Source organism: Miscanthus floridulus, chromosome 3 (assembly GCF_019320115.1).
Source record: "Miscanthus floridulus cultivar M001 chromosome 3, ASM1932011v1, whole genome shotgun sequence".
NCBI classification, from domain to species: Eukaryota; Viridiplantae; Streptophyta; class Magnoliopsida; order Poales; family Poaceae; genus Miscanthus; species Miscanthus floridulus.
Window position 1 is genome coordinate 66,593,882 of NC_089582.1, and position 21,074 is coordinate 66,614,955.

Sequence of the window (21,074 nt, forward strand, 5' to 3'; positions counted from 1 at the left end):
GCAAGGCACACCGAGGAGCCATGGCTGTGGCATGCCTAGTTCAGACATCTCAGTTTCGACGCGCTTAGTCAGCTGGAGAAGATGGTCCGAGGGCTACCCCACATCAAGCATGGAAGCAAGCTATGTGACAGCTACCTGGCCAGGAAGCAAAGGAGGCTACCATTCCCAAAGGCGGCCAAGTATCATGTGAAGGACGCTCTTGGGCTCGTCCACAATGACCTCTGCGGGCCAATCACGCCAGCTACAAACGGTGGTCGGTAGTACTTCCTCCTGCTCGTGGATGATTACAGTCGCTACATGTAGCTGCAACTCCTGATGAGCAAGGATGAATGAAGCGGTGGCAGCGATCAAGAAGTTCAAGATGTGCGTGGAGGCCAAGAGAGGCAAGAAGCTCCACGTGCTGAGGACTGATCGCGGCGGCAAATTCACTTCGGTGGAGTTTGCTGCATACTATGTGGATCAGGGTGTGGTGTGACACCACACCGTGCCGTACTCGCCACAATAGAATGTCATGGTGGAGAGGCAGAACCAGATGGTGGTTGGCATGGCTCGATCCATGATGAAGGCCAAAGGAATGCTGGCAAGGTTCTAGGGTGAAGCGGTGACCACTATGGTGTTCATCCTCAACCGTGCTCCAACCAAGGCCCTGATAGGCAAGACACCATTCAAAGCTTGGTATGGGCACAAGATGAGCGTGTCCTTCCTTTGGACATTCAGCTGCATCGGCCATGTTAGGAAGACAAAGCCGATCCTCACCAAGCTGGAGGATAGGAGCACACCGATGGTGTTCGTGGGCTACGCGGAGGGTACCAAGGCGTACTGGCTCTATGACCCTCATGGAGACAAGGTGCTTGTCTCGCGTGACATCATGTTCAATGAGAAGGTGGCTTGGGACTAGAATAGTCCGAGCATAGGGGAAGCTGATGGCTTCACTAGCACCTTCATCGTCGAGCACCTGGTCATCCATGGTGGTGGAGACGCTGGGGAAGAGGTGCTGAGCACTCCAGCAATAGAGCCAAGCACTCTGGGAGGGATGCCGAGCACTCTAGGAGGAGTGCTGAGCACTCTTGGAGGGATGCCGAATGCGCTAGGAGTGGTGCCGGGAGGTTCTACAGTGGTGGCGACCACTCCAGGACGGGTGCCGAGCACTCCTGTAGCGGAGCCAAGAGGTCTTATAGTGATGCTGACCACTCCTAGACTGAGGCTGAGCACTCCTATAGTGGTGCCAAGCACTACAGGAGTAGTGACTAGCTGTCCAGAAGTAGTGCCGAGCACTTCAACCAGGGTGTCGAGCACTCCAGGTGCTATGCCGAGCACTCCGGCGGACATAGGGAACTCCATCAACACTGATTGAGTTTGCCTTACCTCCAAGTGACATCATTGAATTCGTGGATGTCTTCCACAAAGGTGAGGAGGTGCGGTTCCGTAGGCTAGACGACATCATTAGCGGCACAGGGCCCTCAGGCCTGGCTAGTCGGCAGCTCAATGATCAAGAGCTGCTACTCGTCAGCATAGAGGAACCACCCACGTTCATGTTGCCTGAGCATGACAGAAACTAGCGACAGGCGATGCTGGAGGAGATGAAGGCGATCAAGGAAAATGAGACACGGTAGCTCATCGATCTGCCTCCAGGATGTCGTTCGATCAGCCTAAAGTGGGCGTACAAGATCAAGCGAGACGAGCTCAGTGCCATTGTCAAGCATAAGGTGTGCCTCGTTGCCCAAGGCTTTGTTCAGCGCAAGGGCATAGACTTTGAGGAGGTCTTTGTGCTAGTAGCGTGCATGGAGTCTATCCATTTCCTACTAGCCTTGGTAGCAGCAAAGGACTGGCGCGTCCATCATTTGGATGTTAAATTGGCCTTCCTCAATGGTGAGCTAGCGGAGACGGTCTTCATCAGGCAACCTCTAGGTTTCGCCGTCAAGGGAGAGGAGCACAGGGTGCTCTGACTACGCAAGGCGCTCTATGGGCTACGACAGGCCCCATGAGCATGGAACGCCAAGCTTGATGCCACACTGGGTGAGCTTGGGTTCTAGTGGTGTGCAACCGAGCACGCACTCTACACGCGGCGATAGGGGAAGTAGGAGCTCATCGTCGGCATGTATGTGGATGACTTGATCATCACCGGTGCGCGCATGGAGGACATCAACAACTTCAAGGGTGAGTTGGCAGCTCGTTTTCGAATGAACAATCTCGGCGCACTCTCCTAATACCTTGACATTGAGGTGAGACAGGGGAAGGAGGAACTCACGCTCGGTCAGAGCACGTATGTCTCGAAGCTGTTGGAGTGGAGCGGCATGGCTAAGTGCAAGCCATGTGTGAGTCTGATGGAGGAGCGACTGAAGCTAATGAAGGCCAGCACCATGGCGAAGGTGGATGCAACACTATACCAAAGCATCGTTGGTGGTCTGCGCTACCTAGTCCACACGAGGCTAGACATTGCATTCACCGTGGGCTACATCAGTCGCTTCATGGAGGATCCCAGAGAGGACCACTAGGCTACAGTGAAGCGGCTACTACGCTACATCAAGGGGATGGTGGATCAGGGGATCATCTTTCCTAAGACTGGTGGGAGTAGGCTGTAGCTCACTGTGGTCAGCGATGCAGACATGGCGGGGGACATTGACGGATGACGGAGCACCTCAAGCGTGCTCGTCTTCCTCAGATCGGCTCTAATTTCATGGCTGTCACTGAAATAGAAGGTGGTGGTGCTGTCTACATGCGAGGTAGAGTACATAGCGGCGGCCACAACAGCGTGCCAAGTTGTGTGGCTGCGCCGGCTGCTGGGTGAGCTGACTGGCATGGAAGCTCACCCACCAGCATTGATGGTGGACAACCAGCCCACCATCGCCCTTGCGAAGAATCCGGTTCTGCACGATCGGAGCAAACACATCGACATGATGTTCCACTTCCCTAGGGACTATGTCGATGGAGGGCATATCGTCATTGAGTTTGTCAAAACTGGTCAGCAACTCACGGATGTCCTCACCAAGCTGCTCAGATGCCTTTGACTCATAGAGCTGAAGGAGATGGTCGGCATGGAGGGGGTACAAGGGATAACAGTAGGATTATGGGAAGAATTGTTAGATAATCTACTGCTTCCTTGTGTGAACACATAGCAAGGGAAGGTGGCGCCAAAAAGGCTCCCTGCTGTGGGTACTATAGTCGCTATAGAGGCAGGCGCCAAATGGCTTACCTGCCGTACTGTAGCCACATGCAGGGTTAGGCACAGAAGTCGGTCCTGCTGTGTTATCTAGTCACTGTTGTAGTAGGGCAGCTATACTAGAACTAGATGGATAGAGTTCAGTTTTGCCATCTCCTATATAGGGCTCCGGCCAACGCTGGTGCTTGTACTGTGTGTGTATGCTCTGTTCTCTCTCTTCTTCAACATCTAGCCATAGCGTGTGTGGTCGAACAATGCTTGTTCATGGTCGGCTTGGCTAGTGAGTGCTCGGCAACACTAGCGGGTGCTTGGCAAGACTGGTGAGTGGTTGACTCACTTGATCTGGTGATCCTGTGGGCTAACAAATAGGGATGCTTAGAAAACTTCACCTGTGCAAAAGTTTATTGGCCTTGAGAAGGGAAGAGCGGTTCATATAACCAGAGCTTGCTTTTAGAGAAATAACTTGCTCTGTAACCTATCATCTCTTCACACCCTTTATCACCTATGGATTTAAATTGGAACAACCCTTTGAGAGCAGATGGAAGTCTAAAGGGCATACCCAGTGCAGAGAGCTCCTGCTCTGTGCGAGGTCTAGGGAAGGGTGTTAGTATCAAGCCTTACCCTCACCTGTGCAATGCGAGGAGACCGCGACTCAAACCCGAGACCTTCCGGTCACAGGCGGTAAGACTCTACCACTTGCACTAGGCTAGATGGAAGTCTGAACTATAGAATTATTTTAGAGCAGGGGAATCACTAACGTGCATGCATGCGTATAAAGCTTGTGGAAAGATAGCTGTTTAATTAGGGATATTCATTGCTGAAAATTGCATACAGATGAAAGGCAACAATATGATCCTTTAATACATTCACATGGACAGACTGGCTCTCTCAAGATTCATACTGAAGCATCAAAACAAAAAATGTGATGTTATCAACTGAAGACACACATAAAGAACTAAATAAAGGTTGAACACGAGGTTGTTATTCAGCATTGATCAAATGAACCAAGCCTCTTTAGCTAGAGTTCCAAACTATATCATCTTCTTTTCCTTCAGCATGCTAGGGCTTCCTTCTCTAATTCAAACCATTGATCAAATGGGTCATCTCTTGTGGAATCATGGATGTGCTCTAACAGGTCACTGATATCCTCACCACAGTAAACATCTTGATAATATCTTGCATCACGTACAAAATGAATCTTAACATGTCAGGAAGCCATGCTCCTGACTTGTAGTTGCCTTTGCTGATCCTCAATCCATTCCTTGGTCGTCCTAGGTTCACAGTGGTAGTTTCTAAAGATTCTGAACTTCATTAACTCTAGCAACCGGGCATTTCGAACAAAGAATTGGGCAAACTTGACATGTGGTCGTATGCCTTCATATCCATCTAATGCTACCATTTTAAGATGATGCTTAGGGCACTCGATGGGATTTTGTTTGTCATAGCTTGCATCACTTCTATATCCTTGTGATGCCTAAATAGCGATAACATAACAAATGAAAGAATGTTTATTTTTGATAGCCAAGAGTTATAAACATTGATGCAACATAAATTGGTAATACAACAAGCCCTTTTAGTTAGCGAAGAGTGATTAAGCCAAACACAACAGAAACTACAAAGCTTTAGCAGCAAGCAGAACATGTACATAAGACTATGATGAAACAAAAATTGAAGTTGAGAAGAGCTCACCGAGATGTATAGCTTCTCCAAGCATGGAAAACACTTCAAGTAGTTGCTAATGACATCGATGGAATCTACATCTTCCAGAGCCAAGATCTTGACGGTTCGCAGTGTTGTTGCCAGCATGATGGCCTGCATTAGCAAACGCTTCTCCATGATGTTACGGCACCCACTATTCAGCATCCGGCAACAGAAGATGAGAGAGCGACTCTTGGGCCTAGGCTGCAGCCAGCCAGGAGGTCCACCAGGCTGAGGATGCGGAGCACGCGCGTGATGGGCGAAGACTGGATCATGGCTTGAGTCACCTGCTCGGTGTAGTCTACTTATTGTATTAGGCATGAGGGAGAGATTCATTCATGAGCATTGTAACAACTATCTTGCCCCTCCTACAAGCCTTCCTCTGAACCCAACCTTGTGCTTTGCTCTCCTTCCTCCACTCTGATCAACTGCTACTCACCTGAATTCTATGCAAACCTATCATTGATCGTAACAAATTGGTACTCGGAGCCTTGATTCCATGGCCGATTTTTGTTCCTTCACCTTGATCTAGGATCGTAACCCCCGATGGCAGGTTGATCGCCACTTTGCGCTTCGGCATTGAGCGTGTGAACCCATAGGTCCTTGCCAAGGCTAATCTAATCGGTGTCGGGCAAGATCGCTAGAATCCGCTGCCACACTGGATCCCCACCAAATTGATCATGGGCACTTCGCCCGCTTCCGCAAGTAGCTCGGCGCCATGGATCCCAACACCAAGCTTATCCTCAACAAGCTCAAGTCCATGCCGATGAACCTCACCAACCGCATCATCGTGGTGGAGACCTCCATTGGCTCGCGTGTTGGCTCCCTAGAGGATGCCGCCAAGGTGTTCAACACCTGGAAGCCCAAGATGGATGCGGCCGTCGAGGAGCTGCACGTCGAGATGGACACGTTTCAGAAGACGGAAGAGAAGGTCAACACGCTACGCGAGGAGATGACCGCGGTGCGCAAGTCCATGAGTCAATCCATTCTTGACGCCGCACCGTCCATGCCGACCGGCGTCCTTCCACCACCCAAGGTGTCCACGGCGTTGGTTCCCGCCGGCTAGACCAAATTTTGCCCATTAGAGCCCCATGAGGAATCAAGCCACCAGGGATTTGAGTTCTCAACTTGATCCCCGGTCAAGGGTATGTTCATCCCACCCGATCCTGACCCCAAGCCTAAATTGCATAGATCCTACTAGAGTTCTGCTCTGGTGGCGGGCAATCATGGGGGTTCAGGTGGGGTTGAGGGGCCACATGATCACCGCTGTTATGAGGATGGAGATGGGGGAAATCATCATCTGCCTTAAATCAATTTTCCTCCATTTGATGGTTCTCACCCAAAGCTATGGCTCAGGCTGTAACACCTCGAGTGTTTTAAGTACTAAAACCTGCCATGTCATCATATGCATTGCAAAGCATTTGACCTTAGTAAAAACTTGGATATGCATTCACTAAAACATGTTTACTTTTATGTTATATGTGTTGACTTGGAGGGTTGAATCAATTTCAAAACAATTGTGTTGGATTGGATTTCCGAAAACTCTGATTTCAACATTTAATTTTACCCTGGAAAACCCATTTCAAAATCTAAGCACATTTTGGGGTTGAGACTAAAAGAAAAAGTGTAGAGCTTGTTGAGATGTACAAAGTTGGTTTTTGGAGTTTTCAAAGTTGTTTTATAAAATTTGAAGTAATTTGAAAAGGTGTAAATTCTTGGTGATTCTATTACGAGAATGGCTACTCGCGCACTGGGAGTGGAGAGATGGCGGGAATAGCATATACCCACGTGGCAATGGGCTGGATTGGTGGAGTACTATATTCTCGGGTGACGCAGACCTGTTCTTGTTTTAGAGGACCTGAGGGTAGGTTGGTATATGTAGGTCAGGGACCTGCATATGTTGTGTGGTCTGGAATTCCCAGCTGGGTTTAATCGGTTCAAATCATCGTTGCTCCTCGGTTATGGAGACTCAACTCACTATTCATCATCGTAGTTTAATAACTGGAACTTGAGTAAGATTTGAGAAAGTGTTGGATACGAAGTTTCATGATCTCAATACGGATCATGTCAGCTTTGTATATGATCTTTTTGATGATAAAAATGTTGATATAAAGAATCTTGTTAGAGAGCTTTTATGTAAAAGAACTTTGATTATTGCTAAGCCATACCTTGAATCCCAGAGCCTGCATTCCTATGTTCTATCAATTTTATTTTGGTTAAGTCTTGTTGAGTACTTTTGTACTCAGGGTTCGTTGACCCTTGTTGCAGGTGAGCCTCATGGGCAGGTCTGTCTTGGACCATGCTGCATGACTGTTGTTTCAATCGATGATGCCGAGTAAATGTGTGACCCTTGGGCAGGGTACTTATATTATGTGTTTGTATTATGTTACTAATGCCACTCCACTGCTATAGTTTGTAATATTAATTGAACTTAGTTTGTAAGGTTTGAACTAATGGTTTGTAAACTAAGTTATTGTAAGACTTCCGCTAATTTACTCTGATGTAGATACTTGAATAAATATTGTAATACTGCAATGACTCTGTAATGGGATCCTACTTGGAAATCGTGGATGATTCGGGGTTCTCCGTGGACACCCGACAGTCTTCTTAAGTTATCGGGAACATATGCATAGTCATCAGAGGTCATTGGACAGTGATAGTTGCATGTGGGTCCTATAATTTAGGAGGTTCTGCCACACGGGTGTTGTTTAGATTACTTTGAGATGTACTTTGTGCCACGACACCGCTGGATCAAGGTGTCCACCATGCATCTTTCAGGGGCCGCCGCTTGCTGGTTGCAGTCAGTAGAGGACGAGGTCCACGTGGGTAGTTGGGAATAGTTTAGCCAGCTTGTCATGGACCGCTTTGGCAAGGATCAGCATGAGCTTCTTATTCACCATTTGTTTCACATCCACCAAACAGGCTCTGTCCAGGAGTATATTGACAAATTCTTTGGGTTAGTAGATTAGCTAGTGGCTTATGGGCGTAACACTGATCCAATTTACTATGCTATGCGTTTTGTCGATGGCCTACGTGCCGACATTCATGCTGCTGTGCATATGCAACGCCCAACAACTCTAGATACTGCCTGTGTCCTTGCTCTGTTGCAGGAGGGACTGGTGGATCTGACTTGCAAGAAGGATCTCCGACGACCTGAACCGTTCACTTTCACCAAGGTTCCAGTGCGACAACCGAGGCCGCTTCTGAATGCCCCACCAAGGCAGGAACGCTAGGACAGGCTGGTGCCTTCGAACCTAGGTCCTGAACGGCGTGCTCGTGGCGTGGATGACAAGCTCTCAACACTATGAGACTACCAATGCGCTCGTGGTCTCTGCTTCCGGTGTGGTGAAAAATGGTCACGTGACCACCGCTGTCCTGAAGCTATGCAGTTGCATGCTCTGCAGGAACTCTAGGATGTTTGTTTTGCTTAATAGTGCTAGGAAGACTGTACTAATGACTGTCATGAAGTAGACACTGAAGATGCTCAGTTATGCTTGGCTATCTCTATGGCAGCATCTGGCAGGCCGTTGTCAGTTAATTCCATTTAGTTCATGGGCCAAATTTAGGGGCATCTAGTTCGAATTTTGATTGACTCAGGTAGTAGTCACACTTTTGTCAGTACATCACTGGCCGATAAGTTGGAGGGTATGTCTACTTTCTCTCCACCTCTCAAGGTGACAGTAGCTGATGGCTCCCAATTACTTTGCTCTTCATAGTTTCAGTAGCTCAAGTGGATAGTTCAGGAATGTGAGTTTGTTTCAGTGGCTAAGGTGTTACCGCTGTCATCCTATGAGTTGATTGGGGGCATGGATTGGCTTGCTGCTTACAGCCCTATGCAGATAGATTGGCAGCATAAGTGGCTGCTTATATCAAAAGGTCCGGATTAGCATTTGTTGCAAGGATCCTTGTTAGCCCTGTCGACAGGCTCTATTGCGCAAATATCAGCTATTTTGCTAGATGACACTGTTCACCGTCAGGATCCATTGACATATGAAGTTTCTGCTTTGTTAACTGAATTCCAGTCGGTATTTGCTCTAGCCAGAGATTGTGATCATACAATTCCTCTTTTACCTGGAGCCAGTCCATTCTCAGTTCGGCCATATCGTTATCCCCCGATGATCAAAGATGAAATAGAGCGGCCAATTGTAGAAATGTTACAATCAGGTATCATTCAGCATAGTTCCAGTCCATTCGCTTCATTAGTTCTGCTTGTCAAGAAGAAGGACGGCACTTTTCGTTTATGTGTGGATTTTAGGCATCTTAATGCTATGATTGCCAAGGTCAAATACCCAGTCCCTGTTATTGAAGAACTGTTGGATGAACTTACTAATGCCTCTTGGTTCTCTTGTCTTGATCTTACTGCTGGTTATCACCAAATTCATCTGCAGTCAGGCGAGGAGTTCAAGAATGCTTTCCAAACCCATTCAGGCCAGTATGAGTTCAGAGTCATGGCGTTTGGTCTTACAGGAGCACCAACAACATTTCTCAAAGCCATGAACACAACACTTCGGCCTTTATTGCGAAAGTGTGTTTTGGTCTTTTTCGACGACATCCTCATTTTTAGTCGAACATATGAAGAGCATCTAGAGCATATTAGGCTGGTGTTGCAGTTGTTTCAAAGGGATTGTTGGCAAGTAAAGATGTATAAATGTGTATTTTCTCAGCGCCAACTCCGCTATCTTGGGCATGTGATCTCTGAGGCCTGCATTGCCACCAATCCAGCGAAAATTTAGGCTGTTGTACAGTGGCGATCCCCACAATCAGCTAAGGAGCTTCGGAGCTTTCTTGGGTTAGCTGGGTATTACAGGCATTTTGTCAAAAAACTTTGGCATCATCTCCCGGCCACTGAATGAGTTGCTTCGCAAGGGTGTTATATTTGTCTGGACTGATGTTCAGGAGCTAGCATTTCAGACCTTGAAGCAGGCCCTCACTACAGCCCCGGTGCTCTCTCTCCCTGATTTTAGCAAACTGTTTTTGGTGGAGATAGATGCTAGCGGTATAGGCATTAGAGCCATGTTGACACAGGGCGGCCATCCATTGGCATTTCTCAGCATGGCTCTAGGTTCACGCTCTGTGGGACTCTCTACTTATGAAAGAGTATATGGCAATTTTGTTGGCCTCGAGCAGTGGCGTAGTTATCTACAACATACTAAATCCCAAATCATCACGGATCACCACAGCCTAGTGCAGCTCACTGAGCAAAGAGTTCACACCCCATGGCAACAAAAGGTGTTTGCCAAACTGGTTGGCCTCCAGTACAAAATTGTTTATCATAAGGGTTCAGATAATGGAGCAGCTGATGCTTTGTCTCGTTGCCCAAGTGCTCAATTTGCAGCTATTTCTATCTGTTAGCCACAATGGTTAGATGAAGTGCTGGCTTCCTATGCTCAAGACGTGCATTCACAAGAATTGCTCACCAAGCTTTCCACCCAATCGGCTGTAGTGCCTCATTTCACTCTGCGTGATGGTCTGCTGCGTTACAAGAACCACGTCTGGGTTGGGCAGTGATGAGGACATGACACCCATGCATATGACCATGTTTGGCACATGGTATGGAGGGGTAGGAGGCCAGCAAGGGTGTCCAAGTCAAGAAGGAGGTCCGAGGCAAATTCGGTTCGAGTCCTCGAGGTGGAGGCCCAAAGCAACTCAAGTTCGAGTCTGCCTCGGCCTCCAGGACCAGTCTACCTTAAACTGGTCACCCAGGACGCATACGGACTCTGTTTTCGACAATCCACATATGGATGGAAAGCTAATTTGATAAGGAAGGCAATCCAAGTGGTTTAATGTCAAAATACCTTTGGAATCAATAGGAATTGTCGAAACAATTCAGCATCCAGAATCTACCAGGGTGCTGCAACACCGTCTTTTGGTCCGTTGGACCATGTATCATGTTTGGGCCCATTAGGGGGCGTGTCCAGGGGGGTGATGCCCAAGACTCTACAAATAGCAGCCATCGCTCTCCTTAGGGTTTGGGTTTTGTTTAGTTCTTGATTTCCTCGTGAAACAAACATTGTTTTGCTGCAACTGTCGCCGCCAAGGCCGCTTGCTGTGAACCAGGGCCCCAGTTCTTGATCTTGTTCGCCTGTGGCAATTAGTCATTTTGAATAAAGACTTGAACTCTTTCTCATTATCATAAGCCTCATATTTATTTGCAATTTCAGATTGCATTTATCTCATTCTTGCTTGTGTTCTTGATTCGCTTGTAGGAAAGCCTTCTCGGCGAGGTCAATCGTGTTCGCGTGGTTGATAACCAATGGAGTAGTGGTGTAACGGTTGCGGGGGTCCGAATCAGTCTTGGTTCAAAGCCTAGATCATGAATGTCGAGTCTCCACCAATCGACACTATCATACCTTTCGGAAGATTGGGCCTAGTCTACATCAAGTGGTATCAGAGCCCTTGTTGCCCGTTAGGTATAACTTTGTTTTCCCCTTTAGATTGTTACTGTTTTTGCATTACCTATAGTCCACAAAAAGCCAAAAAAATACATCATCACATATTCCCTGTCCTATAGCCTCATTGTGCCATGCAATTTCGTCTCTGTTTCGCGTTGTTGAGTTTGTGCCCTAGGTTAAGTTCTGGTTGCTGGTTTTAGATCGTTTTTTAGTCCAGTTTATGTTTTCCCTTTGTTTTTCATCATAATCCGTGAACATCTCTAAGTCTTGTTGAGTTTCCATTGTATCCATCAAACCCTAGTCCACGCCATCTAATTTCCTACACTTGTCGTCACTATTTCCATCAAATCATTGCTGTCGTGACCAATTTTGCGCTCATTGTTCCCATTTTGTCCTCTATTTTGGAGTCCATTCTTAAAACTGGTCTAGTTTTCATATACGAACTCGGATTTCGATGTTCCATATATCAAAATTGATCAGAAAAAAAATTTATTAGGGTCAGAGATTTTTATTTTGGTCAAAAAGTGGTCACAAGATCCTTTTTTCGTGGTCACAAGGTTTTTATTGATTTTGAGCACGTCTTCTAAAAATTCCACAGGCCACGTCTTTCACTTGTTTAAGCTCATATTTTCTGTGGTTACTTCTTTTGTGCTCCTAAGTGAAGAAAAAATATCAAAAAAATAAAAATAAAAAGTCAAAATTTCTTAAAAAAAACAACGACAGCACAAAAAATAGAAAAAAGAGAGGGATAAAAGAGGAACAATATCTAGAGGAGCACATAGAGAGCGCCATTTGAGCTGTGTTTGCGTGTGCTGATTTCTACCTTGTTCCTAGTCATATTCTTGTTGTTCACATCACTTGTTACATCTAGTACTTGGAACGTGAGTAGGCCAGCAACTAAGACAAGTACTTGGGATACTTATTTAGCTTTGCTATTCAGTTGCGAATTTTGCTATTCCTTGCTACTATATTGTGCCTGTCCAAGCTCCACTTTCTTCTAACCAAGTATAGGTTTGCCTTGCAACTGTTACACTCAAGCTACAACGGTATCACAGTCACCGACCGATTGCACCGCCTATTATTTTGGTAAGAACACTTGTAAGACCGTGGTAAGACGCTTGAGAGTTGAGTGCCTTGTTTTTTCCTTGTCCACAACCTAAGTAGTTGATAGGAATAATACTTTTGTGTTGTCTTTTGCTGTCTTCTAACAATGATAGGTTGTTTGTATCCACTGTCTTATAATGGTATAGGTGCTGATGAGTACATGGAGTGAGAAATTGCCATAGATAACATATTTGCTACTCGCTTTATGTTTCCAAGGAGGAAGGTAACAAATGTAGCTAGTGTTTTACGACATTCTGCTTTATCTTGGTGGGAGTCTTTAGATCCTTCTGATAAACCTCAAACTTGAAATGATATGAAACTTCTTATGCGAGAAACCTTTGTTAATCCACCTCCTGTTTTGACTTCACATGCTGAGGTGCACCATTTAGAGGATGAGTCTGTTGTTATTGCTCTTGCTATAACTAACCTTCTATAGGATAATGTATATCAACGAGGATGACATGGAAGAAAATGAGGAACTCACAACCTCATATGCAAATTTAGAATTCACAATGCACCTATTACTCCTACTGAGAACACAGGTAATGCCCATGGTGCTACACTCACAGAAGATGAGAATAGTTTTAATGTACTAAATTCTTCCACAAACTATGCTATCATAGAGCAATTGTTAGTGGAACCCTCTCTTGATTTATTTCCGTCCCATGATAATTTGCTTGAAGTTCCTTATGATAAAGATGAATTGGTTGATGATGCCTCAGTTTTACATGTTTTGGAACCAGTCACTTGTGCTGAAAATAAATATGTTATTCATATTGCTACTAAAACTGATGAGTTTAAACTGTTGTCTTCTTTACATACTTTGGGTTACATTGAATTTGATGTTTTGTGTAACCTAGATTGTTTGGAGGAGAGCCTATTTAAATATGTTTATTTGCCTTGGTTTTCTAAACATACATATCATGTTATTGGTAAATATAACAACAAGGGACAATATATGATATATCGAGTATACATTCGTAGTAATATGAATTCTCCTTTTATTGTACAAGATTATGATCATTTAGAGGGCAGCCATAATAATACAAACATTTTCTCATGTTCCTCAAAGAAACAAGTTCACTTCCGAGAAGGGGAGCATTGTTGGTTGCTACCTATGTCTGCTAGATCATCTGTTCCTGCATTGTCTTTGGTTAGTTCTAATCTTTTACAGGATAGTGTTGACATACATCGTGTGCATTCGGATCATGGAGTCTACATGCTTGCTGCAATTTTTATGCAAGACGACATGCTACAAACTTGAAAACATGGTCATGTTCCTTCTCACAATTATTTCAGTTCCCTTTTTTTCCAACCCTGTTCTCCTTTATGTTGTGCAGGATCAGTTTCAAGCACAATCGACACCGAGGATGGCTTTTCATCAAGAAGGGGAGGATAATGAGGACATGACACCCATGCATATGACCATGTTTGGCACATGGTATGGAGGGGTAGGAGGCCAGCAAGGGTGTCCAAGTCAAGAAGGAGGTCCGAGGCTAATTCGGTTTGAGTCCCCGAGGTGGAGGCCCAAAGCAACTCAAGTTCGAGTCTGCCTCGGCCTTCAGGACCAGTCTACCTTAAACTGGTCACCCAGGACACATCCGGACTCCGTTTTCGACAATCCACATATGGTTGGAAAGCTAATTTGATAAGAAAGTCGATCCAAGTGGTTTCACGTCAAAATACCTTTGGAATCAATAGGAATTGTCGAAACAAGTCAGCATCTAGAATCTGCCAGGGTGCTGCAACACCGTCTTTTGGTCCGTTGGACCGTGTATCATGTTTGGGCCCATTAGGGGGTGCGTCCAGGGGGGTGACACCCAAGACTCTATAAATAGCAGCCATCGCTCTTCTTAGGGTTTGGGTTTTATTTAGTTCTTGATTTCCTCGTGAAACAGACATCGTTTTGCTGCAACTGTCGCCGCCAAAGCCGCTTGCTGTCCATGCCTCACCTATTGGTGACCATTCTAGGATCACCGTCACCTACCAGCGTTTGAAGCAAATGTTTGCCTGGCACAACATGAAAACAGTGGTATAATCATTTGTTTCTACCTATGTTGAGTGCCAGCAGGCAAAGCCCGATCGATCCAAGTTGCTTGGTCTCCTGCAGCCGTTGCTTGTACCTGATCGTGCTTGGACAGTGGTTTCCATGGATTTTATTGAGGGTTTACCAGTTTCTGATGGGTTGAATTGCATCTTGGTGGTGGTCGACCTTTTCTCAAAGTACTCCCACTTCCTACCACTCAGGCATCCCTTTAGTGCTGCATCAGTTGCCTAGGTATTCATGTCTCATGTCTATAAGCTTCATGGTCTACCACAAGCTATTGTCTCGGATCGAGATAAAATTTTCACAAGTCACTTTTGGCGAGAGCTTTTCAAGTTGGCTGGGGTTGAACTCAGGATGAGTACAGCTTATCATCTGCAATCGGATGGGCAAACGGAGCGAGTTAATTAGTGTATCGAGACTTTCCTCCGCTATTTTGCACATGCTTGTCCCAGGCAATGGCGTCAAAATCTGGATCAAGCGGAGTTCTAGTATAATACCAACTAGCATCCAGCATTGGGGCGGTCTCCTTTTGAAGTACTCTATGGATATCCTCCTCGTCAGTGCGGCATTGCCACTGGTCCTGATACTCTAGTCACTGACTTGGCATCATGGTTGTCTGATAGAGCTCTCATGACAGATGTCATTCGCCAGCATCTCAATCACGCAAAGCAGCGCATGAAGCGCCAAGTAGATGAGCACTGATCTGAATGCCAGTTTCAAGTGGGTGACTTGGTTTTCGTTAAAATTCAGCCATACATTCAGTCATCTTTGGCACAACGCACTAATCAGAACTCTCTTTCAAGTTCTTTGGGCCCTATCGTGTTCTGGTTCATGTGGGAACTATCGCTTATCGGTTGGAGCTCCTGGCTTCTTCATCTATCCATCCGATTTTCCATGTTGCGTAGTTGAAGAAATTGATGGGTGCTCACCACTCGGTTACAGCTCATCTCCATCTGAAGCTGTACTCTGGAGCATGCCGGAAAAGATTCTGTAGACCCAAACCATCTTCAAGGGTACGCGCTCTATCACCCAAGGCTTGATCAAATGGTCTAATCTGTCTTCATCATTGTCTACCTAGGAAGATTTGGAGTTCCTGAAGCAGTAGTTTCCCCGTGCCACCGTCTAGAGCCGGCCTGGCGTGTAAGGGGGATGGGATGTTATGGCGCCTACTATTCAGCATCCGACAATAGAAGACAAGAGAGCGACTCTTGAGCCTAGACCACAGCTAGCCAGGAGGTCCACCAAGCTGAGGACGCGGAGCAAGCGTAGGACAAGCGAAGACTGGATCATGGCTTGAGTCACCTACTCAGCATAGTCTACTTATTATATTAGGCGTGAGGGAGAGATTCGTTCATGAGCATTGTAACAACTATCTTGCACCTCCTACAAGCCTTCCTCTGTACCCAACCTCGTGCTTTGCTCTCCTTCCTCCACTCTGATCTACTGCTACTCACCTAAATTCTATGCAAACCTATCATTGATCGTAACACATGATAACATTGTCAGATCTCACACGGTGAATGGTCTGTTCAAAGACGGTGCCGCCAATCTCCAACTTGGGGATGATGAAGGAAAGGGATCCTAGGACCCTGAGTTTGGGAGCACTGACCACTCATAGCTAGAAAGATTTAGCAGTAGCCGAGTGGGGGCAGAGGACCAGCTTCTCTAGGAGAGGGGCATCCTCGATGATAACCTACCACATCATCACCCTCACCCTAAGATTTTCATAGTTGAAGTCGTACAAGTTGTAGTTGAAGCAGTACGAGTCATAGTCGTTTGTTGTGGATGAATCCACAGGTGAGATGATGTCGGGTTCATAAACTTGGGGTCCCTCATGGACCTGCTTCCTAGCAAAAGCTTGGCCCAGCGGACGACATTGCGAACGACGCGCAACTCCTGGGCTGGCCCAAAAACCTAATGACAGGCTAGAAGGGTGATCCAGTCTCCAACCAGAAGGCCTAGCCAAGGAGGAACGACGCTCGCTTTCGACTTCGGCCCGCCTCTCTGACCAGAAGGCCAGGCCAAAGAGAGGACAATGCTCGCTTCCGACTCTAGCCCACCTCTCCGACCGGAACGCCTGGCCAAAGAGAGGAGAATGCTCGCTTCCGACTCTAGCCCTCCTCTTTGACTGGAAGGCCTGGCCAAGGAGGAACGGCGCTCACCTCCGACTTTGACCCACCTCTCTAACCAGAAGGCCTGGCCAAGGAGAGGACGACGCACGCTTCTGATTCTGACCCGCTTCTCCGACCAGGAATACACCAAACCTTTGCTTATATCTCTTCTCCGACCAGGAGGTCAGAGCTGACTAGGGAATGACCGACCAGGGACGCCTACTCAGTGAAGACCTAAGAAATGGACGGAGCAAGTAAGGCGGGGTGCTCTAGTCAACCGCAATACAAAGGACCGTACCCTGCACACCTATAGGACAGTATTGTTAGGTCATGTCAGAAGGGTATTTTATAACCTTTTAGACATGTCAAAACACCAAAAGTATTGTGGGCGTCAACATTTGACCTACAGTATGGTAGGCACCGATGTTTGCCGTACTAGAAGAAACACGGTGGAACCAACCACATGCATCCAACCATCAATAGTATTGTGGGCGCCGACAAACCACCTTGTACCCGACAGCATGGGCAACAAGACTAGGTAGCGCACACACTCTCTTTCTCTCACACTCTCTCTCTTGTAATGCCATCCCCTTCATCTATAAAAGGGGATGCGCTCTCTCCAAAATGAGGACGATTGATTCGGATGATCTGAGCAACCAATAACAAACAATAGATGGGATCATTCTGATACTCTCTGCTAGCTTTGGACACTCCAAAGCCAAACAGAGCATACATTCGAACACTTAGCGCATGTCGAAGCTCCTGTCACTCTCAATCCTTCAGTCTGGAGTCTGACCGGACCTCTGATACCCCCCATCTTACTCCCGCTCGTTTGTAACCCCACAGCAAACTTCAAGCACCTAGGCTCAAGAATAAAGTCACCGACCGACTCAAACTAGACGTAGGGCATGTTGTCTGAACCAGTATAAATCCTATGTCATTGAGTGTTAGGCCATATCCGATCACAACGTATGGCAAAACTATAAATATTTACGTGTTGGTCACTTTTTGCACCGACAGTTGGCGCCGTCCGTGGGGAGGATGTCGTACGTTCACACTTTTGGTCATCGGATGGCCCACCTTTCCACTGTCTTCGGCATGGCGGGCTCAAGCGATATGACTCGCTTCGGCTCGCTAGAGTTTTCCATGCTTCCACCTATTGGGATGTGGGTTCCTCCCATCTTTGAACCATCCTAGGCCTTCCTCTTCAGAAGCCTAGACTTCATCGCCGACCGGCTCGGCGTGCTTTGCCTCCACGAGGAGGCACTTGTCCTAGCACCCATCGGAGGAGGAGCACCCTCTGAAGGCTCTGAACCACCCAATGACCTCAATGATGAGGCCCCCGCGCTTCGCCCTGAGCCTATGCTGGGCTCAAACCCCGCTGTGAGTAACGTACATACTGTTATTTACTCGCTTTTTTATATTTTCCGCTAACTTTCCAGAGGGATCCCGTCGTCCCTACCACGACCACCATGCGACCAGTTCCCCTATGGCCTCACATCCCCCATGGACACATACGCATGGGGGCTCCAAAAGATGCTAGCGCCGCCCCCTCTCACATCTGAATTCATGGTGATGGCGGGCTATGCTCTCGCCTCTTTTCATGACCTCATGGATGATGATTTTGAGAGCGATGGCTTCAGCATCGATGATGTCGTGGCACCTAGCCACCCTCTGTCCTAGGAGTACACCATGGTGGACGCCCTAGAATAGCCGTCGGTGGTAGTGAAGTCTCTATAGACCCACATCCCTCTGGACCCTCGTGTAGAGGCCCTCACATGTGAGCAGGAGCACGGCGAGGAGCTATGACAAAGGCAGCAGAACCAGCCGCCACCTACGCCAGCACGCTCAGCGCGGCATGCTACGCCCTATGTGCGTAACCCGGTGAGCAATGCTCGGGGTCACACCCGCAAGGTCCAGCGCAACATCATGGATGGGGGTAATGACCCCCCATAGTTTGCTCAGGCTAGCCAGAACATTGCTGCTGCGGTGATGCTTCTACGTGGCATTCTAGAACCTGATGAGCCCTAGGAATAGGCGGTCCACTAGAACCTCTGAGTGCTGGTGGAGACCGCCGCCGTTCAATAGGCGGAAAGCTCCATGTCGTGACACCGACTCATGGCCTCTCTCCCCACTAGGGGAGCGGGGACGCACTAGACAAATCGTTCCATTCGCTCACCACTACAGTCACTAGGTGCAGAACAGGAGGCCGCAACTGCACCATGGCCTGACCTAGCGCCTGCTCCACACTGACCACCTATGCGTGAACGCCTTGGGCCAAACCGAGACGCTTGTAGTGTCATCAGCAACCGGCATCGGGCCCAGCATGATGATGATGTCCATCGGGTGGCGTTGGGAGTAGGCAACATGGGCCTAGCTAGACCATCGAGGGGAGCGATGGAATGCACCCCAGGCATGGGCGTCGACCTGACGACTAGAGTCCTAGCCTGGATGGCTTGGGACCATAGGCCTTTGCCCAGTGCATCCTGAGAACGTTGTTCCCACAGCGCTTTCAACCACCAACCAACATCGCCAAATATACTAGGGAGACAAATCCTGGTATATTGGTCAAAGACTTTTGACTCACCTACCAAGCCAAAGGAGTGAACGATGACCACTTCATCATTCAATACCTCCCCATCTATGTGGGGGAACATGTTCAAGCATGGCTCAAATTCCTCCTACCTGACAGCATCCATGACTAGGTGGACCTCAAGGGCAAGCACGAGGACCAAGATGAGGGCCCCTCCATGTAGAGGGGCAAAAAGAACAAGAAAGATCAGTGCCGACCGTCATCTGCTCCACTCGCTACCAACAAACTCTTCACAGGTACCACGAAAGAAAAATCAGAGGGAGAATCCTCAAGGTCGGAGACCTCATGCTTTGAAGGACACAATCAACCAAGGAGAAACACAAACTCTCTCCACCATGGGGAGGACCCTATATAGTGACCGAGGTGATCCGACCGGGCGCCTATCGACTGAAGGATGACAATGACAACGTTCTCACCAACACTTGGAACATTGAACAGTTACGTCATTTCTTCCCGTAAAAATTCAGTCTTACCACTTTCTTTCATTCAATGTTTGCTCCTACAAAGCACCCCTGTGGCACAGAAATTGGTCTCATGCTGGGCACACGAGCAAGCCGAAAGGGTCTACTCGATGGAGCTAGAGACCCGTCTGGCTTCAATGTAGGGATGATCGATCCTGCGTACTCCTCCTAAGATGTGCCAGTTAATTTGACCCTACAATTGACAAGGAGAGAAAGTTTAACAGTAATTTAAGGTGGAACATGCTAGTCTGTGCCCAGACAGCTCCAAGTGTGCCACTTCGGGAGTATCCATATGGCAAGAGCGACTAAATAGCTGATCTGCATAGAAATTGGCTATTATGGACTATAAAGCTTATGGGTAGCGATTAATTTCATATTGACAGGTACAATACACGTATATGTAAATAAGATCATCAGCTAGACATATATTGCTAGTGTAAACCATTAAGCCAATGAATCTAATCATGAAAAGATATAACACACGAACAAATCGACTATCTGATATGAATGGATCTACAAACCCTATGAATCTAATATGTTATCGCCAACAGTGTGGTTCGACCGGATCGATGGCAGCTATGATGATAGTAACAAATTAAAACTGAAGAATCCGCAAACATGTCCATACTTCGACAGGCTTTCTGAAAGACATGCTATACATGAAGGCTTGGATGTGAAAAGGACTACATCGTATGAACAATCGACTATTTCACACAAACAAACCCGTGGACGCCTTAGACTCAACCCGCTATCCCTAATAGTGGGGTTCGATCGGATCGATGTAGCCATGAAAAAGACAATGAATCAAGCCCTCAAAGCACATGGATCTATTCATGCTTAACAGAATCATGGACGTACACCGTAGGTGTTAATGCATAGGCGATCAGCTATTTAGTCGATGCAAGCATAGCAAACAGCTAAGGTCACGCCAAACCAGGAACAGATCTACTAACTAGCATCCCCAATCTATAGTGCCGTCAGTGGGGATCGACTAGATCGTTACAGCCATAATGGTGAACTATAAACCAGATTCAACTAGCCAGCATACCTCTTCAAGATTATTTGTGCCTCCACCGCGTACTATGCACAATCAAGATCGAATTAAAAACAACCGATGAATCATAACCCGTCGTTCAGAGTAAGAAATATCATGTTGTAACAAAGTGAATGATGGACTGAAAGGATATAAGGCCGATCTAATTCGATCTAGACCGGGCGGATTGATATTGCTGTAAACTAATAATAATGAAAAGCATCAGCAAGATCGGTAACTTAATGAATCTACTCGAAGGATGCCACCTTTAGATAGAGCTGATAACTTGACCTTAATCTAGTTCGAGCAGTGGAGGTCGACCGGATTGATGCAGCCATACTTGAACTAGACAACAGTTGATAACTAGCTTATACCAGAGTCGCATTGGAGGTCGACCGGATCGATGCAGCCGTACGAACAAAAGTATAAGCCATGATGGTACTTATAGACAAGCCGGAGGTCGGTCAGACCGATG

At 47.0% G+C, this 21,074-nt stretch overlaps 1 pseudogene; it reads right to left on the reverse strand.

The window, feature by feature from the left end:
* Window positions 1-4,145: 4,145 nt before the first annotated feature.
* Window positions 4,146-21,074, reverse strand: part of LOC136543846 (uncharacterized) — a 69,612-nt pseudogene continuing 52,683 nt past the window's right edge.